The sequence below is a fragment of the Callithrix jacchus genome, chromosome 2, assembly GCF_049354715.1.
Source record: "Callithrix jacchus isolate 240 chromosome 2, calJac240_pri, whole genome shotgun sequence".
In the NCBI taxonomy this organism is placed as follows: domain Eukaryota; kingdom Metazoa; phylum Chordata; class Mammalia; order Primates; family Cebidae; genus Callithrix; species Callithrix jacchus.
In genome coordinates, this window is record NC_133503.1 from 93,061,494 (window position 1) to 93,071,444 (window position 9,951).

A 9,951-nucleotide genomic window follows, 5' to 3' on the forward strand; every position below is an offset into this window, starting at 1 on the left:
CAACTGCAAAGTCAAACAAATGAGCAGCCCCTGGCTTGCCTGTCCTCCACACAGTGAGGGACACACCTCTCAAGAAGCAGGTTTATGAATGTGTGTCCCCAGGTGGGCTCTGGCGTGGGTGTACTTGAACATGGCTCTTGTGTTCTAAAACCAATTCGACTTTTTTTCCTAAGGTAGAACTGATTTTCTCTCCCACCCTTCTTCCCCCTAACTCTCCCTCACTCCTTGCAGCCAACTTCAGGGCCATGCAAACTGAGAAGCTGCACAGGGTGTGGAGTTCAGCAGGGCTCCACACTCTATTTAAGGCTGTGTTGTTGCCTTCTTGAAATCCTTAATACTTTCTGCACAAGAAGTCTCATGTTTTCATTTTGCACTGGGCCCTGCAAATCAATTAGCCAGTCCTGCTCCTGGCTTTGCAGATCCTGTCCTACAGGGAAATATGCCGGGAAGGACAACCTCTGCGTGGGCTTTGTTTTCTGAGATGACAGTGGTGAGTTTTCCAGCCTGGAGGCTGGCCAGGTTCTTCACGACTTCACTTGATGCCTTTCATATTTGTGGACTTCCAGCTCCCAAACCCCACTTGGCACTATTTTGAAAGTATTGTAGAAATAAAGAGTTACTAAATGATTAGTAGATTCCAGACCCTGTTCTGAGAGCCTTATGTGCATTTTATCAGGTAATCCTCACAACAGTATTGCAAAGCAGCCACCATCATTACCCCATTTTAAAGATGAGGAAATGGACTTTCGGAGAGTTCAAGTAATGTGTCTCAAATGAAACTCAGATGCGGTTAACTCCAAAGCATGTAGTTTTAACCACTAGACCATACAGCTTGATTATAAAAGGAAAATATGTTCTTCATTTTATTGGCAGCAAGATTCTTGATGGATGTGTTGATTGATTGTGAGTTTGAAGATGAAGACTGGTTGGAAATAAAAAAGTAATAGAAAAACATTCCTTATTTTCCCCTACTGAGTATATAGAGGCATATAAACCAATATTGCCAGGCTGCTATAAAGACACAATCTCCTGTAATTTTTTCCTTTTCAGTTCGGTCTAGGTATTATTTTTAAGGTTGTTGGCTTGGGTAGCTGTAAGCACTTTTGGCTCTAGGACTGTGGGATACATTATCCGAAAATGTTCCAGGCCTCATAGCTCCATATCTCCTCAAATGCATTCAGCAGACCAAAGATATGCCCACAGGCTAGCATCAGGGAATTTTTTACAAAAACCATCATCATCTAATAGTCAAAGCAAATGTTTGTTAATTACTATGAGCCAGCCAGTTTATACATATAAATGTATTTAATTCAATCTGATAAGCATCATTATTATAATTCTACAGATGAGGAAACTGAAGCCAGAGATACTAAGAAATTTGGTAAGATCATTTAGCTGGTAATCTTCAGAGCCAAGATTTGAATCAAGACGGGCTAAGGCAAAAAGCCATGCTCTTAACCTCTGCAAGACATGAAAGCTGGTGTTTTCTGTGAAAGGCACTGTTGGGCTGACAGAAATCTAGAGATTAATAACCAGGAGTGGAAGGGCCAATGGCGTCTCCTGATCCTGGAACCAGAGTGCCCTTTCTTGCTTAACATCCCCTTATTTACATACCACTGACTAAATGTGTATTGACTGGGGATGAGACCCCCGGGGACAGAGCACAGACAGCACCAGGGGCTAAACGGTTCTTTATCGATCCTGATTAGATTAAAGATGGCCATAACTCAAAAGACTGTGTTGCTCCGGAATTTCCTGACCATTCCTGCAGGGAGTGATAACTAGGTAATATAAGGGAACCTCTTTCTTGACAGTTATTTCTTGTAAAACTACTCACCAAAGAATAGAATCCATAAGGGAAGGGGGAAGACATTTCATGAGGCTTGATTTATCTAATTTAATTTATCACAACACGCCTGAGAGGAAGGTATCACTAGCTTCATTCTATGGATGAAGAAGCTGAGGTTCAGATAAAATTTAGTAACTTGCTCAAAGTCTCTCTGCAAGTAAATAATGGAGCTAGGAATTCAAATCCGGGGCTGCTAAAATAAAACATCTTCAAATGCTGTGTTGTGAAGCCCAGTACCAACCAACTGGCTTACATGGAACTGTTCACCATGTTCTCACTCAGCAAGAACTGTGTTTCAAAGCCAGTGTTGCCCTCAACCCTCCAGGCCATGGCTTTCTATTCAATGCTAGCTGTTTTTTGAGATTTTTCTCATTATCTCTGAGGAGGTTCTTCATAAACCTTTTTCCTTAGGACTATATCACCCTAATTCAGAAGCATTTTAATGGGACAATTTCATGTTTACGGAATATAGTAAGAGCAACTCACCTTCTACTAAACCTACTAATCTTCTTTTTTCTTCCTGTACTTTCCCTCTAATTCTGTGAGTCTGGGAACTGAGTTATACTTTAGAAAAAGCACCATGCAAGACTCATTAACTTTGCAGCTGTAGAAGTTGATCTGCACTGAAAAAAAGCATAAAAGAGAGCTTCCTTCCTTCCCTCCATCCACTCACCACCTTCAGACAGATGTAGGCATCTACACGTGGTTACACAAATACACACACACTCTTATACACATGCACACACCACACAGGCAAGCCCACAAAGTATACACACGTGCACACAATTCAACACACACAATGCACACATCTGTGCGTGCTCACACATGCATGTCCAGGCAAATCCACACATACACATGCACACAATTACACAGGCAAACCCACAATATATACACATCTGCACACAAATCAACACACATGCATGCACATATAGATCAAATGTACAAACATCCACACTCATATACATGCACATAATCACAGAGGCAAGCCCACAGGATATACACACCTCCACACAATTCAACATACACACATCTGTGCATGCTTACCCATGCATGCACAGAGGCCCACATATACCAATACGCACATACAAACTTGCTCACTTCCTCAGGCTCACTGACTGGCTGGAAAAACTCTTGGAATGCAGATGGTGCATGTACACAGTTTTCTGTTCTAGGAATCTGCTTTTGCACTCTTCCCTCAGACATGTCCCTCTTTGCTGGAAGCCAGTCCCAGGGACTTACCTGGAGCTTTTTATTAATACAAGGACTGGAGTCGCTCTCCATTAATGACAGCAGTGCAACTCCACATTGTAAATAGAATTCTTATTTGTTGAGCAACATTTTTCTATCCATTGGCAACCTTTTTCAGATATGTTTCTAGCTTTAATCTAGATATATAATTATGGAAATGAAGAATAATTATTACTTAGAAGTGACAATTTCTTTTATAAAGGAAATGTCTTTTCTTGCTTTGAAAGAAGTCTCTTAACACATTCAAAACACTACTTCACTGATAAGATTTAACTATCTGCTTGGCTTCCCAGGATCACTGTTTTCACATAAAGTTTTTTGTTGTTGTCGTTGTTTTGAGACAGAGCCTCACTCTGTCACCCTGGCTAGAGTGCAATGGCATGATCTCGGCTCACTGCAACCTCCACCTCCCGGGTTCAAGCAATTCTCCTGCCTCAGCCTCCCAAGTAGCTGGCATTACAGGCACCCGACACTGTGCCTGGCTAATTTTTGTATTTTTAGTAGAGACAGGGTTCCACCATGTTAGTCAGGCTGGTCTTGAACTTCTGACCTCAGGTGATCTGCCAACCCCGGACTCCCAAATTGCTGGAATTACAGGCGTGAACCACCTCACCTGGCCCACATAAAGTTTTAGCGGACAATTACTACTAGTCTCACAGATAATTAAAACTTAATGGTTCTTCTGAATAAACAAAATACATAAGGACAGAAACTCCTGATTTGAAATGAAAAGTTAAAATGTGTTTAGTGGAATTAACTACTTAATAAAAGAAAAAGAAAAGTTACTTCAAAAGACATTCAGAAACCCTAAAGGCAAAGTCAAGGATAAAGTATAGACAGGTTCTGCAGATCTCCTAAGGTGGGGAGCCCTGGAGGCCTTCCTTAAGAGTCCAGTCTTGAGGCTACCTCCATACCCGGCATCCAAATCCCTTTTACATTTTTTGCTGCCAGCTGGCCCCAGGATCATCAAGCAGTGCTAAATATAGCCCTGCCTTTTTTATCTTTGCTGGGGAAACGATCACATTTTAGTCCAGATGAAAGTGAGGCAAATGACTACTTTTCCTGGAAAGCATATGTTTATAATTTCTAATTTTGCAAGAACCAGGCAGCATAAATTCAGTTTATTAAAACATGAATTTAGCACATTTGTAAAAGAGTGGCAATATTTATTCCTACTGGTCTTGAAATTATCTATCTTGGATGGTAAAAAGAAATGTTTAACTATGCATGGACAAAGGACAACAGAACGCAATGCATTATTTTCTTAAATCTTTCCCAAGAGCAAGAAAATCATAGGTTAAACGTTTAGTGTTCTTGTAGCCTTCGTTTTATTTCCATCAAGTTCTGAAATAAGAAAACTTTTATTTTGGCAACAAAAAACCCTCCATTATGTGAAATATGCAGATTTACAACTGAACTTATTTTTTCCATTGGATTCAGGAGGATACCAGAAATTCACAAAACAGGCTTCCTCAATCTTCCATAGCATTGGACAGAACCTCTGGAAAAACCCAGAGAGGAATTGTTGTACATGTGTGAAGTGATGTTGAGTTTGCCCAAGACATGCATATTATATCTCATTTTGAGCCTCACACAATTCTGATATATGGGCATAATTACTATCTTTTCTGACTCCACCACAATGATGGAATTGGGAAGATTATTTAACAGTAAGTGAACTAAGGTTTAGAGAAATTAAGTAACTTGACCAAGGTTCTATAACAAGTAAATGGAGGAACCAAGACTAGAATCCAGACTTGCAGACTCTCAGATCAGTCCATTTTGACCACACTTACCATATGAATCAATTTTCCCTTGGGGTCTGGTGGTCAATAGCAACATGACCTCCTGTGTAAGTAAAGAGATTGCTTAACACAGGACTTCCATTCCATGGTGGTGACAGAGAGTCAGCAAGGCCTTCTGAAGACTTCTGGAGTATACTCCTGTCTCACCCAGCCTCAAACAGCATCTGCTCTGAGTATGAAAGAATTGCCTCTCACTTTTATCTCCCATGCCAACTCCAGCTGAGGAGCAGGGACTGCCAGGAGTGCCAGGCTGAAAGGAGAGAATTGCTCTCTCCTTTGCTTGTTCTCTCTGTTCTCACCTGTTCATGACAAATCATTTCTCTGCAGAGCTCTTGCCCCGATACCACCCTGTTCCATGTGGAGAGACTCTCATTGCTTTTGATCCTTTTTTGATTAACCCCTTTGCGTGTTCAGATTTGTTGTTTATACAGAATCTTTAAAAACTGATGGAAAGGCAAAGGTAGAGCAATGCATGCGCTGATTTTTATCTTCTGCACGTTAAAGATGAATTCTAAGTGTGTTCTTAGAAGCGAGTTGCTTCCTCCTAGATTTCATTTTCATGAGGCTAACAAAGCAATTGAACAGGCAGTGAGGATTTTAGGAACTACAATTGTGGCCATGTATTAGATGTATGGAACTCCCTGGCTGTATTCAGATTGAGTACATCAAACAAACAGAAGTATCTTTTTCTATTCCTAAGTCTTTTCTTCACTTCCAAATCTAAAATTACAATGAGAGACAAGATTGCTATTATTGTATTATTAATTTATGTTTATTTATTTATATCCTTCTTTGTTCCAGAAAAGATTTAAGGCAGCATAATATATGAATGTCTGATCTATCTGCAGGAGCAGTTTCTTTGGATTTTTAAAAAATAAAATTCACTTGTTAATGATTGATATGTTAATGATTTGATTAATCCATTGGGTTTGATTCATTTACATCATCATTTACATTTCATCAAGACATGTTTTCAAGGAGACACTTGATGTCCTTCTCAAAATGCTCCATTTTTCAGCATGGGGAACTTTTATTTTCCATAAGCAAATGAAATTTAAACCTTGAAAGTCTGATTGATGGAAAGCTAAAATCTAAGCCTGGAGAGGTTAGCTAATATCACCAAGGTTTCCCAAACCCCGGAGAAGCCCACTTTTTCTATAAGATATATTTCTCTGTAAGATATTGAATCTGTAAAATTTCTATAATAAATCAAGGTCACCTACCCCAGCTGGCTGATAAAGGCCCAGAAAGATTCAGGCCCAGGCACTGGGTTACTCCGCACCAGGTTCATATCTTTCTACTGAACCTTGAAGTCAAGATGTGACCTACTAGGCATTCTTGGTAGGGATAAGTAAGGTTAAGTTTATGTGACGTAGCGTGGTTAGGCCAGCACAGTGTTTACCACAGTATGTGATTTGAGGAGCTTTGAGTAGGGTACAGACAGAGCATCCAAAAACATTGACTACATAGTGAAAAACTGTCTTTTGCTTTTGCTTCTCTTTCAGGGTTACCTGTCACATGAAGGAGCAACTCTCCGCTTAGTGTTAATAGACATTTAATAGCCCCCTCACTCTTGCAAGTTTCAATTGTCAACAAAGAGCTGGCAGCCGGATAAGAACCTTCAGGAAGCAACAGTGACTAGCTGTGATCTAATGATAATCTCTCCTTTTTGTTACATTTGGATTTATATTTACTTTCTCTTTCAATCAAGTGGTGCTAATTGTCCATTGGAAGGAGTCATATGAAATTATCTTTTAAAATAAATATATTCAAATATTTAAAAATCGGTTTAAAGAAAAAATTAAATAAACAATTATATAGGTGATATACAAATGCTGAAATTTGAGGTAACAAGAATAAAGAGGGCTTCAGTGAAAGACCAGCAGCTGATGTCCTAGACATTAGGCATTAACCCAAGAAGAGCTGAGTCTGTAACCGGTACTACCACTGACAAACTGTGGAGGGTGATGAATGTCTTGAACACCTCTAGTTACTGGCTTCCCCATCTAGAACCTGGATATGAATACAATACTAACTTGACTTCTTCATAGATTTGTGCTTAAGAATCAAATGAGATATTTTAAGGGAAAGTCTTTGACCAAGCATAAAGTATGACACCCATGGAAGGGATTATAACCAAGTGAGAGATAGACGAGGAACAAGAGAGCAGAAGCTAAAGAAGTTGTTTAGGTTGAAGGAAATTAGTAAATTTATTAGAAAGAAAATCCTGCGACCAGGTGTGGTGGCTCATGCCTATAATCCCAACACTTTGGGAGGCCGAGGCGGGCAGATCACTTGTGGCCAGGAGTTCAACACCAGCCTGGCCAACATGGTGAAACCCTATCTCTACTAAAAATACAAAAAATTAGCCAGGCATGATGGCATGCTCCTGTAATCCCAGCTACTAAGGAAATTGAGGCAGGAGAATTGCTTGAACCCTGGGGGCAGAGGTTGCAGTGAGCTCAGATCGCGCCACTGCACTGCAGCCTGGGCAACAGAGCAAAACTCTGTCTCAAAAAATAAGATAAAATAAAGAAAGAAAATCTGCTGTCGCTGAAGCTAGATAGGCCTGGTTCTTGGAAAGGTGGGAAGTGGCCCAGGTTGTGATTTGTTTTGTACAAGGGTAGGGATCAGGCACCCACCCACAGACACCCACCTCAAAATTCTGCTTAGATTGAAAGCTCCAGGAGAGGCAAAACTCCATAAACCCTGAGTGTGGGGAAGACCATCCTGAGGGTAAAACTTCCACCAAATGGGCTCTGGGTGTCCCCTTCCCACCTGCTTGTGTCTGTCTCCATATGGTTGGATTCTCCTGATACATGCTTGTGCAACTGACTAGCTGGGGTTCATTATTCACACCAGCTGTCAAGCAGGATGCTTGAGATGTCCTGTAGGGAAGGGTGGGCAGAGGAAACCCCACAAGGCCATAACACTGTCAGTCACCCTTGGCACTTAACACCCAGCACCCAGTACAATGCCTGACAGAGTGGATACCCACTTGGATGAACATTTGTTAAGTGAGTGAAAAGAAGAAAGGGAGAGATGAAGGGAGAGGGTGCAGGGGAAGGGAAAGGAGGAAAATATGCTCAAGGGTCACAGCTCCAGAGAGAGCTGGCTGCTAAGGCCAACACCCAGAACTGTATCCTCCTCCTCTCCCTAGAAGTAAAATTGAGGCAGCAGCACAGTGTTCCTACGAATGGGCCTCAGAGTCTGATACAAGTGAACTTAAATTTCCCCTTGACCACTCTGGAGCTGTGTGACACTGGGCACATTACTAACTTCTCCAAATGTCAGTTTTCCCTTCTCTACCATGGGAATGATCACACCAGCTTGGCTGAGTCACTGCTAGAATTAAATAAGATAATATGTATGCACCTGGTGAATGGCCCAGAAGCAGTTTTAATTATTACTGTTGTCATTATATATGTTTCACAAAAATTCAAAGAAATTATTTTGATTCTGTTAAAATGTGACATAATATGGATTTTCATTCCATAAACAGATTCTTATACTTTGCTTCCTAATTAGACTGTATCTTGTCATGTCTGTAATTCCTGCGTAATTAAATTGAAATTAAATGTCAATTTACTTTGAATTACAGAGTAATTCTATGTATACATGCCACGCAATCTGCATTTTGTTAGAAGATGACAACCAAAAATATCCTGACAGTCCCTCTGTAATTACACAGTGATCTGATTAAGATCAGCTTGACAAACTACCTGCCAAGACCTGAGGAAGAAAAACTCATGAGCTGGTGAAGGGGTCGGTGGAGGTTAGACACAGGACAACGGGAGGGGACAGGCTGAGCTCACCAAGGACCTTGCCCCTCCCCAGGAACCCGTGACATCTCACCCAAGTCCCTTTTGCAAGCAGATGAGGAAGAGGGAGCTTTTAAAAGAAAGAAAAAATACTTAATTATAGAATATGTTAACCAATGTTGTGTCATCTTCACTTTCTAACCCAGCTGTTTTTATTAGGTTGGTGTCTGAGGCTTTAAATCCTCATGCCTCAGAGACTGTGATACAAGTAGAGAGAATATTTCAAACTTCATGCAGGATTTTTTTTTTTTTGTAATACACAAAATGGCTTCCATCCTCTGATTTTTAAAAATAAAAATTGAAAAATATTTGTATCTTATTCCTTTTCACCAATGAGCAGGTTAATATTTATATCATTTTTGAGTGTAAGTGGCAGTAGGAAAAGATGATGTGAGTGGAACGGGGGGAGAGGAGAACCGGAGCTTCAAAGAACCAGGTCAGGAGGCTGAGCAGTGACCTGGGGGTCCCCAGGCTTCAGTCTGTTAAGATGCTCACAGCAAACAGGGCAGCACAAAGGGGAAGCGCCTCCGCCCATGCTTTCTCCTTCATTTCCCTCCTCTAAATCCACTGCAGCGACCACTGAAGGTCACTCCTCCTCAGCCTCCTTTGTGTGGTTTTGCTTCTTGGGGCCATCCCTGCCCAGGAAGGCTCATTTCTGATTGTTAAACAAGCTCTATCCTAGCACTCCTTTGGGACAAAGAATCTGGTTATTTTTCATTAACTCAAGTGAAGGGTTCCTTTTTCTGCCTCTCCCCCGGCCCCTGACATTCACCTGGCTGGGCCTGCAGGACCCCCAGTGGCAGTTTCCAAGGAGGAGTGAAAGGTCCTCCAAGCTCACAGCCCAGCAGTGCATGAGAGAAAGGAGGCCACAGGACTGAAAGTCATGTCCTACCTCCTCGGCGGCACCGCAAAGCACACTGAATCCAGAGTCCTGAGTTTCAGAACAGGCTCTACTTCTTCCTAGCTGTGATCACTCAAGCAAGTCATTTAACCTCTGTGAGATTCCACTTATACTAATATAAGTGGAGAGTAGTCTAAGTTGTCCTCCTCACCTTTGTGCGGGGTCACTGGGAGAACCAATCAGCCAATGTAGATGAAAATGCTTGGAAAGAACAAAGACCTGTACGGGTGTATTGCTATCATCATCATCAGAGATATGTTGGTCAGGGTTCTCTCTCTTGCAGATAATTGAAAACCCAGGCTAGCCTAAGGAGATGAAGGAAAAAAG